General features: G+C 37.2%; 1 pseudogene; it reads right to left on the bottom strand.

The window, feature by feature from the left end:
* LOC149145317 (eukaryotic translation initiation factor 6-2 pseudogene) overlaps window positions 1-18,060 on the bottom strand; it is a 111,937-nt pseudogene extending 93,877 nt beyond the window's left edge.
* Between the last annotated feature and the right edge of the window lie 1,063 nt (window positions 18,061-19,123).

The following is a 19,123-nucleotide window of genomic DNA, read 5'->3' as shown; positions in this document are numbered from 1 at the left end:
GGAGTGATGTGAAATGATGAAGAGGGCTTGGAGGATGATTCTAGGGCTCAGAGGGAGTAGTGTAGGTTTATGAAAATGGAGAGGATGCTCTGTTTGTTTTTTCTTCAAGACATTTTCAGGGTGAGACAGAGTGTAGGGTTTGTTCTTGAAATTATGAAATGGGAATGATGAATGATGGATAGATAGTGAATATGAAGTGGATGGAGAGCTTGGAGTGTTGTGGTGACTTGGCCTTTGCAAACTTTTCTTCTTTTAACTGTTGTCCCCATTCCTTGAAATCATCACCCTTCATAATTTGACTCGTCCACATTTCATGAGTGAATGAGTGAGCTGAAATTAACTAGTTGAAGGTGGCCGAGACTATTGACCCATCCTTAGCTTATAAAACCTCATCTCTCATGCATTTGCAAAAGAATTATAACTATAGTAAACTCAAGAGAAGAGGTCAAGAATATTGCATACCTATACCTACCTGATGGTTGTTGGAGAGACATGCATGCTACTGTTGAGTTGATGTTGTTGTGCTGTTAATGACTCAGGTACATATTCTTTATTGCCCTTTTCTATTTTTTTGATGGGTTGTCTTCTTGTTGATGTGCAAGTGTTGGGGGATCTATATCAACATTTCATAAAGAATACCTAACCTTTTGACCCATTTCTCTATCATATTGCCTCTTGTAGCTTCTTCTTGGCCTTCTTGTAGAGATCCATAAGTAATTCAAGACAACCTTGTAGCAAACTTGTTTTGTCCATATCTCCCGAATGGTAGAATGTATTGAACTGGAATTTTCTGAGCATGTTTCCATCATCATTATGCACCTCCCCATAAAAACATCTTAGCCAATGGATGCACGAATCTCAAGAAAAACTAAAAATGGATGAAGGTAATGGAGGTTGATTTCTTGGAAATCGGGCACTGGAATTTGCTGAAAGTTTTTGAACATGTTGCCATCATCCATATGCAACTACGCATGAAACAAATGTTGAAATGGATGCACAAATATCAAGAAAATTCAAAACTGGTTGTAGGTGATCGAGGCTCGTTTCTCAAAAATTGTGCATTGGAATTTGCTGAAATTGCTTGAGCATGTTACCATCATCCATATGCACCCCCCCCGAAACATCTTGGCAAATGGATGCATGTTTTGCAAGATATGGTAAAAATAGTTTTCTTCTCTATGTATTTATGTTTCCAGTAGTAAAAAAAAGCATTCCGGTATATTTTTAGAACATCAAGGAAAATGAGTGGTGGAAGCTTAGAAATGATGAATGGATGGTGGGAATAGATTACAGTGATGGATTTTCATGGCCTTGGTCATGTTTGAGCATTTGAGCAAAGAAGGAGAAAGTCAAAATTTGACTTCTTTTGACTAGGTTTGACCTATTTTTTCTTTTGTTGGTGCCAACTTTCTTTTGTTGCTTGCAGATCTTGGAGGGAACCTACATTCATCAGAGAGATACATGGAGCACATATTTTTTCTCTTTTGTTTCTTCTAGGCCTACTAGCCACCTCAATGAGGTTTTCAACTAGTAGGTCTGCTTAGGCGCCTTAAAGGAGGTTTTCAACTAGTAGATCTGCCTAGGCGCCTCATGGAGGTTTTCAATCAGTGAGCCAATCTCAGGTGCCTCAAAGGAGGTTTTCACTTGAGATTTTATTTGTTTCCTCCTATTTTTCAATTTTTTTTTAATTTTTTTTCTACCCTAACCTACTTGAAAAAAAATTACTTTCAAGTATAAGAATACTTCCAATGGAGCCATGTGCACGTCAAGATGATAGATAAACTGGTGTGTAGGCTTGTAATATATGATTTGACATGCACCTAGATTTTAGAGACCAAATGATTTGAATTCGAAATGATAAATCATAGTTGAAGAAAAGAGTGTTGCTACAACTTAACGACTGTCTCGAACCATATTTCAACATAGTTGTGATGGCACTAGTCCACTTGTTGATTTGGATCAGTTTGGATGTCCTCTTCTTCCATGACCTTCAAATATTCTTCTTTTTGCTGATTATTCTCTTGAACACATCGAGGATTTGATGGTGACCATGAGGGAGCTTTCTCAATCTCTGATTTTGTTGTCTGCTCTTCATCAAGTGCAACCCATGATTCTTTGATCTTCTCTTTTGAATATTCTTTTTCTCCATGTTGTCCTTCAATGGCATCAAGATAATCTCTTTTTTTGAATATTCTTCCTGAGCTGAGATGAATACAATTGAGATTGAAAGGAGATATTTGGAAGTGTTGTATCTCATCATTGTAAGTGGGATGAGCTACTTCATTGTGTGGGTTTGGAAATGGTGGTATAGGTAGTTGAGTGGCAGTGGATATTTGAGATGAATGTGGTTGGTGTTGTGGTTGTGGTGCAGGTGAATGGTAGGGATAACATGGAGTTCGGTATGGAGGATATTGAGGGAAATATTGAGGATATTGTGGATGGCTCCCATAAGTTCCTTTCCAACCTTGTTGCCAAGATTGGTTTTGGAGATGGGATGGCCAATGTTTCCAAGGAAAGGGTGTGTTCCAATTACTTTGAGATGGATGTGCATAAGCTTGAAATTGTGAATTAGGTTCTTGCATCATACTATGTTAAATAGGTTTCCATGCTCCTCTTGGAGGTACATAGCATAGCTACATTGGAAATTGATTTGTTTGATTGTCCTCTTGGTAAACTTCCTTCAACCTTGGTAATGAGGGGAAATATTTAACATCATGTGATTCTACCTGGATGACACAAATATCAGTATCTTCTTTTTTCTCATTTTTAATTCTTAACATTTCTACTTGTTCACTTAGATTGCTAAGAATTTTTGTTTTAAAGTTATTAAGCAAATTTCCAAGTTTAGCTTGACTTACCAATCTTGATGTTGATTTACTTACTCTTGCCCTTTCTCTTGATATGTGCTCACATGTTTCACAAATTTCTTCAAATGATAGTTGGTATACATCACCTCCACTCATGAGATCAAGGAGATCAATCCACTCATCCCTAATTGTTCTAAGTAAGAGGGATTTTAGTCTGTCGGATCCTAAATGATGTAGTTTTGTCTTCTTAACATTATACATTAACCTCTCTATTAGGTCCTCTAGACTCTCATATTCTCTTTGATTCATTCTCAATATTTCTTCTTTAAGATCATGATATTTATATTTTTCTATAAATATATTTTTCATATCATTCCATGATTTTATTGAATTAGTACCTAAACTAATGAACCATTTAAGAGCTCTACCCTTCAATGTTGCCAGAAACAATCTTTGTTGTTGAGTTTTTAATAAGTAACCATAAGCTCTACAGAAAACTTCATATTCAAATAGAAAGGTTTCTGGATCCTCTGACCTTAGACCATGAAAGTTTGGAATAAAAGATGGAGGGATGTTCTTCATGTTCACACTAACATTAGTAAATTGAATGGGAAATACGAGAGGATCTTCCTCATTGTCATCTTCTCCATCCATTTGTTCTAGATTCTTTTCCATCTCTTCTTCTTCTATCTACAAAAGTGGATGTTGATGTGGCTCTTACTGCACCACGTGATCAAATGGGGGGTGGGTTGGTGTTGGAGATTTTTTTTGTTTTTATGATTGAATGGAAACACTAATGCAATGCACTTTTCTATTTTTGAAATGAAATATGCCTAATGCAAATATTTTTTGTTTTTGCAAAAAGTAATAAGAAATGAATCCACAAGGGAAGAAAGAAATGCATACTTTGACATCTCATCAGAAACAACACCAAAAGGTGATGAGCCTCGGTACTGCAACAAGAATGTTGTAACTCCCAAGGCTACTGAATTTAATCATCAACCCGGGGTTTGTACAAACTTAAGAGGTATTGACACTATATGCGAAGCATACAATGTGTTCTTCCTTTGTTATCATGATGTAATTGAGTGCATGTACTGAAATCAAATCCTAAACTAATTGCAAAAAATGAATTGCTCGAAATGGAAAACCTAACATATTGCAAGAAATAAAGTACAAGGAAAGAAACATATTCTAATTGCATAAAGATTATGAACTAAATGTAAAAGAAACCTAACTTAACCCTATTTATCACATGTGATGATTTAAGCTAATTGAGCATATAATATGATCTAGGGAGTATTAATTGCTGCATGCATGTGCTAATTAAGAAATAAAAAGAACTATTTTTATTTATCTTTTCATTTTATAAATGCAAATGCTAATATTTCCTTGTTCTTTGGCAGGGGAGATAGGTGTGGAGGAAGAGGGATACAATGGTTTTGATGGTTTTGAGGTCAAGTAGAGGCCTAATCCCAACTTCAATGATGATTTTTCTCAATTCAGGCTCAAAACAGGCCGCTACAGGATTTCCTACAGGATGTCTACATGATGTACTAGTTCCTACAGGATCCCCTGTTTTATTACAAAAAAGCAGGACGAAAGATTAGGAAGTGGTCTAGAAGGTGGAATGGAGCTTGGGAAAGGTGGATAATCGAATAATAAGGCATGGAGGTTGTGTACATTACCCATAACTCAGGCAAGGGCTTCAAGATGGGTAGATTTGCTCAATGGAAATGACAATTTTTGCTTATGAACGAAGAATTCTGATTGAGATTTTCGTGGATTTTGGTGACGTGGGTGGATGAGGCTTGGATGAGGTATCCCTGCAATGTAGAAGCTCTTGAAAAAACACACATTATTGTCTAGATCTATCCAAAAATCCATTTATACATGAGAAATATTTATTAAATAATGGAAATTTACTAATCTAAAATCCAGAAATTCGAGAACTAGTGAGCTAGTAAATCTATCAAATGCCTAATCTAATTAGGTGAAAATGAAATGGGGTAAAAAAAATGATTAAATATTTTTTTTTTTGTGATCTAATGAAAGTGGAACCAACTTGATTGAAGCTCGTTAGCATGCTCTAAAAAATATCATAAATGTATTGTTCTTTGCCACAAAGGAGTTCCATAAATCTAGATTTGGGAATAAGAAAACTAATCCAAGTAGATAAATTATCACTATGACCTTCCAAAGCTTTTCCAAGGATGAAATGATGCTTGTGACCCTAAAAAATAACTTACATCAACCATTTAACCCAATCCTACAACAAGAAATCATTAATACTAAATGCAGAAATAGAAAGAAACAAGAACAATAGATGCATGTGAATAAGATGTGAAAATAATAAAAACAAATGATAAAAATAGGCTCTGAGGCTCATAGGATGGAAAATCCCAAGGAAGCTTAGATACCTATGTAGGAGAACAAGATTTAGAAGCTGAACATGACACCAATATTCGTTATTTTCATCAATACAATTACATTTGTGCAAGAAAATACAATGGAGCTGCAAAAATATGATTTCTCTCCACAAGAAGACTAATCAAAATCCACCCATAGAGGAAAATTTGACTTGGTACTTATACAAAATGATTAGGAATCATTCCCCATGAAAGGAGGAATCTTTCCCCACCAAAATCCCTTGATTAGTGGATTTGGTTCCCAATACTAGGAATCTGCATTAAATGGTTGGGAACACGTTCCTAGATTTTCTCAATCATTGGAGTTCAACAATCTGTGCCATAATTCCATAATATATTGTTGATTTATTATTTATTATTGATCCTCCTTTAGTAGGGAGAAATTCCTTAAATTGTCTCCTCCTCCAAATCCTCATAATCTTCCCAATATTCTCATAATATTTCAGAAAAATAAATAATATTAGGCACAAATATGCAATTATTCATAAAACTCCCTAATGAACATATTAAATTTAAAAATACATTATCTAATGAAAAAAGAGAGTTTAATATGCTGAAGGATGGTTAGATGGACCTTACTTGATTTTAAATTTAGAGGCATGGGCCTTAATTTATGTCTAATTTAGAGGCCCATGAGCTACTAGATGAAGATACGTCACCTGTGGGTAGTCATCGAAGGATCTGGAAAATTTATCCATCATCATTTTCATTTGTTGCTTGAAGGCTTCTTTGAGAAATACTTTGAAAGGATATCCTACCCCCTTATCTTTCTTTTCTTCTGCCATGGGAGGTCGTCAGGGTTTGCGAGGCTGGTCTTGCAAAGGTTCAACCAGATCTAGCCCCAACTCCTTATACCCTACATCATTGGGGGCATGCAAATAAAAATAGAGAAAGAGAAGACCGCTCTAATACCACTAATCTGGGCTTATGTAGGAAGAAAACAAAATACAGATATACACATAAACACAAAGATGCAGTAGAAATAAAACTTCATTTCATTAATATCAAAGAACTGAAATATGCTTATATACACAAATGGAAATAAAATAGCTCAGGCGATGGTAGTTTATCTCTTATAAGGGATGTGGTGGCTACATGCCTCTTCACTATGTTAAAATTAGGCTCAAAGAACTGTTTATTATTGAAAAACAATGGAAAATCCCAACCTTCCAAAAACCTAACCATAGGAGATGAAGTGCCAAAATTGTGGGCCTCATTTGGGTAACTTGGTACATCAACTTCCTGAGGTCGTAACTTTTAATAATTATCTATGTTTGGCTATCATAATAACTCATTTCAAATTTCCCTAAGAGGAGGTGGAAAGAAAACTAGCATTCTTATTTAGGACTTTTTCGGTCTCTCCATTTTCCCTAAAAACATAGTTTAGTCCCTCAAAATGACTGAGGAAGTTTAGGACTTGAAAAACTGCCAAAAATAATAAGTTGTGCTACAATTAAAGAAAATAAAAACAAACAATGGTATGGGTCCAAGTAGAATAGGAGAGTGGCCACCAATATTCACCTAGATCAGTCTTCCCCCCTTAGGAAGCAATGGTCCCCTTTCATTAAGTGTGTCCATGAGATGGGGAAACTTCTAAACTTGGTCCTTGGTGAGCCACTTGCCTTGGTGCAAGAGTTGGCTAGATTTTGACAACAGGATATAGTTGTATCTTCTTCTCGCGAGTATGCTTGATTTGCATGTCCATGATCCGATCAGTTGTGGTCTGTTCCATGCAGTCTGGGTTTAACTATGTTGGTGTGAGTTGTTCTACAATTTATGATATGTCGAGTAAATTTGGAAAGTATGGTCAAAGGCGGTCCACATTCAACAATGGGTGGAGGCCAATGAATGGTGGAATGGTGAGCTCAAAAACATTATCCCCTAATACCTTTGCAATGGTTTAAGGCCCATATTGTAGCGGGTGAAGCTTGCGGTGGGTCCTAGAGAGGCGCTTCGTCTGCAAATGTAACCAAACTTTGTCGCCCACCTGAAACTTGTGTGGCACTCGATGTTGATCATGATGTTGCTTGTATTTCACATTGTCTTTGTCCAATATTTCATGGACCTACTAGCGTATGTGATGATTGCACTCAATGAAGTTGTTATCCCTATCACCTTCGGATTGGCCATGAGCCAAATCTACCTTAGTAGATGCAAATGGTATGGCCACATCAATGGGACATAGTGGCTAAAATCCCAACCCCACATAAAAGGGGTTGCGACTAGTTAAGCTATGGAGAGCTCTATTGTAGCTATGTTGGACATAGGGGAGGATTTTATCCCATTTGTGTGGATACTTCGAATTGTACATATCAAGAATATGTACAATCATCTGGTTGACGACCTCTGTTTTTCCATTAGTTTGGGGGTGGAAAGTCATGGAATTACTGAGCTTGCTAACAAACATCGACCAGAGACCAAAACGTACTTAGGAACCTGTTGTCCTAACTTGAGATAATGGACTATGGGATACCAAAATGTACCCACACTTGTTCAAAGAAGAGCTTAGCAGTGGCTTCTATTGCAATACTCTTATTGTAAGCCGTAAGAATGGCATCTTATAGAATCTATTGACGACCATGAAAACACAGTCATTTCCATGATTAGTAGGAGGAGCAAATGACATGTAATCCATGGAGATGGATTCCCAAGGTCAACTAGGAGTATGCAGAGGAGTATATAGGCCTTTCTTCTTGATGGTCGTATTATCAATTACACAAGTAGTACAAGATCTGATATACTTCCCAACATTCTGTTAAAGGTTTGACCAATTAGAATACTCTTGTAGCACTGCCACTATTTTTTCTACCCCAAAATGTCCAACAACCTGACTATAGTGTGCCTCCCAAACCATCTTAGCACACTTGCTTGAAGGAACATAGAGGTGTCCTAGATGGCGTAACAGTGCATCCTGGAGGTGAAAATTTGGAACTTTCTTTCCTTCCAGGAGTGCCTGGTGTGTGTTTTCGAATTATGGATTATTCTTGTAAAGATGAAGTCACCCCGTAGTCTCGTGCCCACAAGAGTCAGCACAGTGGTCAGCGCCATGACTGGTGGTCGAATGAGGCAGTCTGCAACATTTTTGGTGTTTCTCTTCCTGTACTTAATGTTCAAATGGAAGTATTGCAGGTATGTGGACCATTTTTTATGGCGATTATTCTACAAATTTGGTTGTCTCTATATGAACTTCAAGGGTCGGTGGACTGTGTGGATGACTATTTCCTTCCCCAGAATGTAATTCTTCTATTGTCAATAGGCCTGCACAATGAAATACATTTATTTTTTATAGGTGGGGTAATTTTGAACTGCGTCTGAAAGTGTCTCACTGTGATATTCCATTCGATTCCCCTGTAGGGTAAGAACTACACCAATATCATAGTCGAATGTATCTTTCTCGATCTCAAATGGTTGTTGCAGGTCTGGTAATGTAAGAATTGGTGTAGAGCATAGGTGATGCTTTAACTCAGAAAATGTCTTATGTTGGGATTCAGACCAAAGGAACTTTTTTTTCACTCCTCCATTGGTGGCTTGACTCAAAGGCCAAGTTATATGAAAGAACACCAACATGAACCTATGGTAGAAGTTGGCAAGACCCAGAAAGCTACGAAGCTGTATTAGAGTGGTTGCGGCTAGCCAATTCTAAATGACTTGTATCTTGGTTGGGTCCACATGCACACCCATCTCAACAATGATGTACCCCAAATATTGAGTCTGAGTCATACCAAAAGCCATTTCTCCAAATTCCAACACAACCTGTGTTGTTGTAGGGTTTCGAGGACCTGTTGAATATGGTGGAGGTGTTCTTCCTAACTCTAGCGAAAGATAAAAATGTCATCCAAATACATCACCATGAATGAGTTGGTGAAGGATCACTGTTGGGCCTTGGTTTTGCCTGATTTTGACACCTTTTTCCATACTTTACCTCTCCCATTTTGAACTACCATTAACCCCTATTATGACTATTTCGGTTATAATACTTATGTTTTTGCCAAAAGGGTGCCATAGGCTGAAGGTATGCAAATTAACACTAAAAAGTATCCTTTACCTTAACTTTAAGTATTCCTTATCTAGTTTCTCTTTATTTAATTACCATTCAAACTAATCTCGAGTTCTTTTGCATATTTGTTTTGATTCAAAAATAGGCTTATAATTCCGCTAGACAGCTATGCGATCGTATTTCCTGGAAACACTCCAGAATTCCTGCAATCAAGGATTTCCTGTAATTGCCCGAATTTCCTATAGCAAAGTCTAAGGTTAGCCATGTTCAACAAATATCTAATTCAAACGGGAATATATCACATATGGTTGCTATCCTATTGGTCATTTTAGATTTGCCAACAACACCGCCCAGATTCAGAAACATTCTCTCGTTGGCCGTTAGGAGGAAAGCTACAACCATGTAATGAATTTCTTCTAATCCATGCTTTCAGTCATAGATTAGACCCAGTCTGGCTAAAATCAATATTTTGTAACAATACTGTTATCCAATGGCTTAGATTAGTAGTCTCCTTTATTTCGAGCCATATATGGGCTTCGTAAATATATAAATTTTGTCCTAGTTTTTATGATAGGGGGTTGTGGGATTACTCGGTTGGCTTCAGCTAAGACTATGTATCAGATTGTAATTGACTGTATCTTTTTCATATTAATATAAAGATATATGTTCTATCTATTTCAGTGAGAAATCTCTTCTAATTTGAAGTGGTTGTGAGTAAGGGAGGGCCCCCTTTGCTGACAACTCCCATAGTTTAGTATTTCTACATTTTGTTTCTATTATGTAGCACTAATTTATTTTTACAGCTAATGCACTCTTTCTAATATATCAGCAGCACTAGATTAAATGAACTAGTTTCTTGTTCATGTGTGGAATTCAATTAATGAGGATTTGATTTCTAATGTTGATTGAATTTTTGAGTTTGATGTAAGTTGATTTCTGTATTTTTTCCTAACCATCATCAACAATCGTAAGAGCTATAGAGGGAAGTTTGATCCACTCTATAGCCTTTGCTTCTAAGTGATTGATGTAGGAAAGCGTCATTGGTTCTGTATGATTGGCTAGTTAGATTAGTCAACACTTACATTGTTAAGCCTGCATATATTTTTCATGCATCTCACAATCTTACCTGCCTTGGTTGATGATTTATGTTAATCAAATTATAAGGCTATAATTTGACTCAACAATCAAAAGGTGTCCTCCATCAACCTCATGAAGGTTTTGGGGTCATTCATCAACTTGAAAGGCATGACTACCCATTCTAAAAGGCCCTCCTTGTATTTGAAGGTAGTCTTGCACACATTGGAGGGTTCAATCGGTACCTAGTGATAACTAGACTTCAAGTCAATCTTGCTGAAATATTTGGCCGCATTGAGCTGGTCGAGAAGGAAATCAATCCATGGGATTGGATGCCTATTCTAGAGAGTGATCTAATTTAGTGCCTGATAGTTAATAAAGAGTATCCACCCATCCTTCTTCTATAACAAAATGATGGGGATCCCACAAAGTGATGAACTTGGCCTGATGTGCCCTTTCTGCAACAACTCCTGAATCTACCTCTTGATTTGATCGTTCTCCAGAGAAGAGTGTCGATAGATTGATCCATTGGGTAGCGACATTCCTAGGGTCAGATCATTGGAGTGCTTGGCTTAACAGTGTAGAGGTACCCCTCCAGGTGAGGTGAATATGTGCCTATACTCGTCTACAACCTTGTCCATTTGTTTCTCCCATGTGGAGGAGCCCTGTTTGGAGGTCATGGCCACAATATTCTTCTTTCCCTAAGAGCGAATAATAAGGAAAAAACATTTCCTCGTCTGGGAAGTTATCTTACTACATTTCATTTCAATGAAAAAAGAAATGGCGGCAGGTGGTCCTACCTCCAAGATCTTGTACAACGTATTTCCTAAAGTATGCCACTTCCACAAGTATGCTTGGGCTAATAAAACATCACAAACTTCAAGAGGGGAAACATCACACAATACCTCATCTATGAAGGCCTTGATGTTGTAGGGAAGGTGACACTATTGGCTGACATGGAGATCTGCCCTTGGTCCTTGGTTTAGCCACCCGATGGTGTACACTTGTGGGTATGTTGTGGTCAATAGGCCCAACTGCTTCATGATATTTACTAAAATGAGGTGCTTTTGGATCCCATGGTCAAAATTTAAATATAGAAAAGAACCCTTCACCCACATCTGTGAGTTGAAGAGAGGCTCCCCCTCCTCTGGATATTTTGGCTCATCCTTCTAGATCTTGGTGGTGGAAATAGTTGCACTAGGCCTTGCATCGATAATTTTCTTCCCTTTGTCATTCCCCTTGTCAGTTTTTGACTCACAATTGGAACATGCATCTAATTCAAAAGACTTCAACTCAACCACCAATGACTGCTTAGCTCAACACTCACTTGTGTTGTGAGTGGGGCTCTTATGGAGCTCACACCATTTTGTTGTGTCCTTCTTTTTCTTCATGGTGTTTTTCTTTGCTTGCGACTTCTGCGATATGTCTTGGGTCACCAAAACCATGTTTTGTCCTTTTTTCTGTGGTTTGGGGGTGCCTTTACCTTGCTTCGGATTCGTAGATCAAAATTCACGCTTATGTTTAAACTTTTGCTCTATATTGAGAGCTTATCGATAGGCGACACTGAGTGAGGAGATGTCTAGGAATTCCATGTCATTTTGGATGTAATTATGTAGACAAGTGGTATACTTGAGTACCAAATGCCAATCACAATCCTTGATACCTAGCTTCGTGCGAAGGGTATGGAAAACATTTGTGAACTCTGACACATATGGTCCCTTTCCTGCCATAGTGTGGTCCACTTTATGTTTTTATCTTCATAGCTCCTTATAGGGTAATATTATTCTCTCATGGTGTCTCAGAAATAATTCCAAGTGGGTGAGGCTGAAAACATTGAGGATTCCCTCTAGTCCTTTTGTTCAATGTGGGTTTCCCACCAATCCTTGACATGAGGGGTCACTTTGAGGAGTGAAAAAGTAATATTTTCCCAATTGGAAAAGTAATGAACTGAAATATATCCTTCCAACAGATTTGACCATCTATCTATGACATCTACATCTATCTATCCTTCAAATATGAGAATGTCAAAGTTAAATTGTACCTTAAAAGGAGTGGTGCCTCCAAAGTGGTTGTTGTATGAAGATCTGTCGCCTGTGGGTAGCCGCCAAAGGATCTAGGCATAGTTATCCATTATCATGTTCCTTTGTCACTCGATGGCTTCCTTGAGAAATATTTTGAAAGGATCTCTTGCCCCCTCATATTTTTTTATTCTTCCATGGGAGGTCGTCGGGGTTTGTGAGGCTGGTCTAGCAAAAGCTCAACTAGATCAAGCCCTAACTCCTTATACTTTGACCTCATTAGGGACATGCAAAGAAAAACAGAGAAATAGTAGACCACTCTGATACCACTGATCTAGAATTATGTAGGAATGAAAAAAAATATGAATATACACATAAACACAAATATGCACAAAAATTTCATTTCATTTCATTAATATTAAAGAACTGAAATATGCTTACATATAGAAATGGAAACAAACTAGCTCGGGCGATGGTAGCTTACCTATGAGAAGTGATGTGGCAGCTACATGCCTCTAAAATGTGTTACAATTAGGCTCAAAGGCCTATTTATTATTGAGAAAAAATGGAAAACCCTAAACATCCAAAAACCTAACCCTAGGAGATGAAGCACCAAAACTCTGGGCCCTGTTTAGGTAAATTGGTACACCAACTTACTGGGGTCGTAATTATGGCATACGATCTCCATTTGGGTATCATAATACCTCGTTTCAGATATCTTGAAGAGGAGTAGGAAAAAAATCTTCTAAACTAGATTGGGACTTTTCCAGTCTCTTCATTTTCCCTAAAAACGTCTTTTATTCCCTTAAAACGGTTCCAAAAGTTTAGGACCTGAAAAATTGCCAAAAATAGTAAGTTGTGCTACAATTAAGGAAACTGAAAAGAAACAATGATGGGGGTCTAACTAGAATAGGTGGGGGGCCACCAATATAGACCTAGATAAAGTAGATGGTTGAATGGTTGCCTCTATGACTAGGCTGATTTTACTAGGAGGAGGGATGACTTGCCTTCTTTGGAGAAAAGAATTCAATTTTTGAAACTTAAAATTTTCTCTTTTGAAAAGAGCAGGGAGAACATGTTTTAAAATTTTTCTTTTGACACTAGCATGAAGAAAATGATTTACATTTATAATTAAGGGCTAAAATATTAATTATGAAGACCAACCATAGCTACAAAATTTGACACTCCATCTTAGCTACGGAGGTATTCATAACAACTATCTAGATGTTCTCATGTTGACAAATTTATTTAAGAAAAGGTTCTAACAATTCATCAATATCAACACCATCCAAGAACCATAATATAGTCAACAATTATGACACATGGTAAATCAATAGCACCTACCAAGTACCATAATCGCGTCACAACTATGAAACATAGTAAATCATTAACATCAACTAGTCACCCTACTTCTGGTCACAGTCATTGACCCATGGTGTACTAACTAGTCCTGGTTCACCATCATCATGGTTAGTGTCTGACTCATGGTGAAAACCTAGGAAAACAATAAATCCAATTGAGTAATCCAGTCAAAATTTCAAAGGCTTCATTCTAGGACATGATGTTAAATGAGCTCGTTCACCTATCTAAAGAGTAATTTAAACCTGTTGGTGAATGACACGCACTCAAGTGAGTGATTTTGTGCCTCTATGGCCATTCTCCCCAATTTTGGTCAACATACTTGACACAAGGAGAATGATTGGTCTCTACTAGACCATTCTCTCTAATCTAGTCGACATACATGATATACGAAGAATGACATTCATTTTGCATACCATTTGCCCCTAATATGGTAAATATATTGGACACAAGGATAATGTTGGTTCATGATTCTATTGATAGTCTAGACAATTTTTCATAATCATGGTCAGCTTGGCCTAGGAAAATGATTATCCTTGATGCTGCAATTTCATCACCTTCTCTTTCTAAGAGAGGCAAGATCAATTACTCCAAGCTTGTCCTCAAAGTATACAAACTTCATCCTAGGATAATTTTCTTCATTCTAGAATAGTATTGGATCTACATTTCTCCCTTATGTATCATGTCTCAACATTAAACCACTATGTTTAGACCTATCATCATGGTCATCACATGCACTTCATCAAGAATCTTGCAAGTAGCCTCTAAAGCCATACTGCTCTCAATTTTCCAACCAAGTTGAGAGATATTCTTCCTTTGCAGTACTGAGTGAGAAAAATGTTTGCTTCCTACTCATTAATGAAATCATAATAGAATCCAAACTAAAGTAATTTTTTGATGAACTATTTCTATCTTTTGCACTCTCTACCAAATTTGAATTTGTGAATCCCTATAGTTGTACTTCACTGTTTGAAGAATATCTCAAATAATAATTGATTAAGTAATTTAGACTTCTGTGATCCATAACATTGTCTGGATAATCTTCGGCAAAATCACATAATCAATCTTTTGTCGACGCGTTTCGAACCAACCAGTGTGGTTCATCGTCAGGACAAGTTGAAGAACTAATCTGGCTTAGCTTGATTAAATAGAGTGTGCAGAGACTCCAACAGCTATATTGCAACGGCTAATTTTGACCTGAGGATCAAAGTCAAACCCCTGATTTTTATTAATAGAAGCATATAATTTATTATTATTAGTTAATTGAATAATAAATTTATTGTTTAAATATAATGGTCATTATATCTTCATATTTATTAAATAACCTATATTTATTATTATCCCCAAATTATTTAAATATAAATAAATAGTATTAAATTACTATTATTCTTAGAATTTAGTTACAATAGGTAACTGTGTATTTATTTAATAATAACTGTTTAAATCAAAGGGTCCAAAGGTAAACTAGATATAATGGTCATTAATAAATTATGGTAAACTAAATAATGGTAAACTAAATATAATGGTCATTAATAAATTAAATCTTCATATAACCTATATTTATTATTATTCCCAAATTATTTAAATATAATACATAGTATTAAATTACTATTATTCTTATAATATAGTTACAATAGGTAACTGTGTATTTATTTAATAATAATTATTAAAATTCAGGGTCCAAAGGTGAACTAGATCTCCTCTAAAATAAATCATTTTTATTAATTATAATAAGTTCATACAATAATTTATGTTTATTAAATAATCTATATTTACTTAATAATTTATAATTTTAATCTTATAAATAGTATTCTAGTTAAATCATTATTATGTAAATACCATAATTAAAGTACATGTTTATCTAATTTAGTAATTTATATCCATTAAACAATCAATATTTATTACTAAAATTTTTATTAAAATTAACTATGTTATTACTTACAAGGTTTAAAAAAGTAAAAAATAAAAAAGGGTTCTTTTTTTAATTCAATATATAGGAAATCAGTTAAAGGAAATAACTAGGTTAAAAAACAATGCAAAGAATCTAATCTAATTTTAAATTACCCCCTGGGATAAGGTTAATACCATAATTGGCCCGAAATTACTTAATAACATATTACTAACTCCTGCATTCCAAGACACACCCGCCAAAAACAGAATTTGAGGAGAGGGAAGACAGAAACCCTAAGACCTAACCAAAGGGGAATGAGGAGGCTAGGAAGACAAGGCTGGGACCCAGCAACTGCTAATCTTCCAGCCATCATCCCTATTAAGATTGTTCGGCCTTTTCTCAATCTCCAGGGCCTCTCTAAATTTGCGATGGTGAAACTGCGCAACTTTGGCAATGACTTGAGCATCCTCTATACAAACATGATGCATAGTCTTCCCCGCATGTTCAGCTAGGGCTGAGGACTTGGTTCTACCATGTCTTAAGTCAGCCGAATGCTCGCTAATTCGTTGATTGATAGAGCGACCAGTTTCACCAATATAAGGGGTCCCACAGGAACAGGGAATGACATAGACGCCCTTCATGTCCTTAGGGTCAATAGGGTCTTTCACAGACCTGAGGGAGCTATACCACGTTGGTACTTCAACACATCCTGAGTGAAATGGCTTGGATCAATTGATTTACTTTCTTCACTGGTGTTGGGATGGGGTCCCTTGGGGTCATTTTTGGGGCAAAAGCCCAAGTTTTGATGTAAAAATATAAAAAGTCTCCACAAATTATGGTCGTAGAGTGCGTAGCTAGTTAAGAACCAAAAAGGGTTTTAACCTCCTTTATGTAAGCTTGAGTCAATTTTTAAAAGATCTACCCATGGTCTGTGGACCATGGGATTGTATAAATAGGTGTGTCTTAGAGAGTCTAAGGCAACAACCAAAGTTTGTCTATGGGTGCGAGCAATGAAGTCTAGCATAGAGATAGAAGTCTTAGAGGAGGAAAAGGCTCTACAGCTTAGTGCACAGAGGCCTAAAGTAGTGTTTTAAACTGAGTGCATGGACCCCTATAGTTGAGCGCGCAGGGAAGTATTGAGTCTGTGAACTTACACTAAAGATCAATAAATAATATTGCTACAAAAATTCGTGTGTTTTATCTCTTTACTTCTATTATGTATGATTGAGATATATGCAGTGATGGAATGATGTATTTATAAAATAATGATGTATTGATGTGCGAGTTTACTTGATCCGTCTTATTATTTGAACGCAATTAATGTTAAGTGTTTATGTGAAGATCATAACACATTTTGTTAATGTTATCGAACAGTTAGGTAGTCCTGAGTGAATAATGGTCTAAGATTAATCTATGGTGCATGTAAGTAGTTAATTTTCCTGTTCAAGGTCCACAACAGCCAGTTGTAGACCTTCACGCAGGTCTAGAGGCTGATTAAAGGAAGTTACGGAGACAAGCCATAAGGGCTTAGAGATCTGTGCAAAGGCAGATATAGGTCGCAGAAGGACATCACACTGATCTCTGGGTGCGGAAACTTGGTTCTAGCATCACCCTATACTGCTTTGGGTGAGACTTCAGTCCACACACTGTGGATTGATACTGAAAGGGCCAGTAGTGTAGTGATTTGTTTGGTGCAACTAACTTTGAACTTGGGTCAAGACCCCCTAAGCTAATAAATGGTTCTGTTGTTGGCACCGACATCTACATAAAGAGATGTGTGATGTCGCATCACTGTAATCCAACCAAGAAGGAAATTGAGAAGTCATTGGATAGAAATATACATGAATTCATGGCGCATGAAAGCAAGAATCTATGCCTGACAAAAGAATAGTGGTTGGACATATATTCGTACATAGAAATACACAAAATCTTCTTCTGCACCTTCCCAATTGAACTATACGAGTAGATATCTAAATTGGAAGACAACTAAGGAAGGTGGAAGCTTGATAGTCCAATAGTGTGGACTCGACAGCTAGCGCAGACGTTGGAAGCTTCTAAAGATAATATCACGTGTGTTGTTTACCATTGGGTCGATCGGGTTATAGGAGGGTTTGTTATAAAGTTCATGGTTGACACCTCAATCAGTTACAGTGAAGCAGAGCGACGCTTCTTCAAAGGACTACGAGGTAAGTATCTAAGATATTTGAACACTTGGATTAAGATGTTGTTGTGTGAGAAACGAGTTATGCCACTGCCTTCACATTTGGAGCTATGCGAAGTGGGAAGGTCTTCATGGATAGGGGAATAACAAGCCCTAAATATGGCCCATTGATTGAACCTACTGTGAGTGACGATGAGGGAGCAGCATAGGCTTCACTGCAGAGTGTTGTCCAGTTGATAACACAGGGTTTTATGTGAATACCTCATCTGACGACACTGCCTCCACCTTCACCTCCACAACACACACCTTTTCCCACACCGCCATCACCACCACCAACGGTCAACATGTCGAATACAATGAAGTTTCCAGTTTTCAAGGGCTTAGGAAGTGAGGACCCAGATTAGTTTTGGTTCATTGCGAAGGTTGTTGGACAACACAACAAATTACAGCTGATAATATAAAGAAGGCATAGTTGGTTACTGCTCTGTAGGATCATGTCCTGACATGGTACATTAAGTACTACACTGATAATCTGTTGGCATCATTAGAAGATACACAGACCACTTTGAACAAACAATTCGGTAAGCCTAAGTCTGCCTCACAATCAGTAATTGGATTTAAGGAAATCACGATGAGGCCTGATGAAACACCATGGGAGCTAAATCAAATACTATAGTATGAGATCCACGAAGCTAATATGAATCTCACAGATAGTCAGCACCACGATTTGTTTATAGCTGCACTCCTGCCCCACCTAAGGATTTCTTTATCGCAACAAAAGATAGGGACTCAGGCAGAAGCTCTGGAAATCGCGATGAGATTGCATGAGACACCTATTGAGGACGCGTCTTTGGGAGTCCAACAGATTCACTCGCAGTTACAAAACCTCTATTTCAAGTTGCAGAGCTTGAAAAAAGAAAATGAGGCCATGACAGAGGTGCGTGAAGAAGTCTGGTGCCTCAAGTGTAAGAGCTAGCGGAATGATAAAGATCATTGCCCTGTCTTCATGAATTATATAATAGGAGGGGGGCTGATGCCCCTAAGGCAGGAAGCTCCAGCAGGACCAAGTGTGGGACCCACATTATGGTGCGCTATCTATCAGGTGGAAGGAAAACATGTAATGGATAATTTTCATTTTCTACAAAAGTTTGTACAGACACCACAACAATTGTTCTGTGATTTTTGCAAATTAGTGGGCCAAGACAAGTGTCACTGCCATAACTATGAACTAATGATGGAAAGGATGCCTATGTATCAAATGCAAGTAGAAACTTAGCCACTAGATCAAGGCGATGGGGGGAATTTGTGGAGGATATTAAGGGTGTGGATGAGGCCGAGGAGGAGAAGGACCTAGTAGGGGTCATGGGCAGGTCATTTCCTGCAACTA

This window comes from Pinus tabuliformis, chromosome X (genome assembly GCF_031772625.1).
Source record: "Pinus tabuliformis cultivar Carrire ecotype Pingquan chromosome X, CPIR1, whole genome shotgun sequence".
Classification (NCBI taxonomy): domain Eukaryota; kingdom Viridiplantae; phylum Streptophyta; class Pinopsida; order Pinales; family Pinaceae; genus Pinus; species Pinus tabuliformis.
The sequence above is the reverse complement of the archived record's forward strand: the minus strand, read 5'-3'. Positions and strand labels throughout refer to the sequence as shown.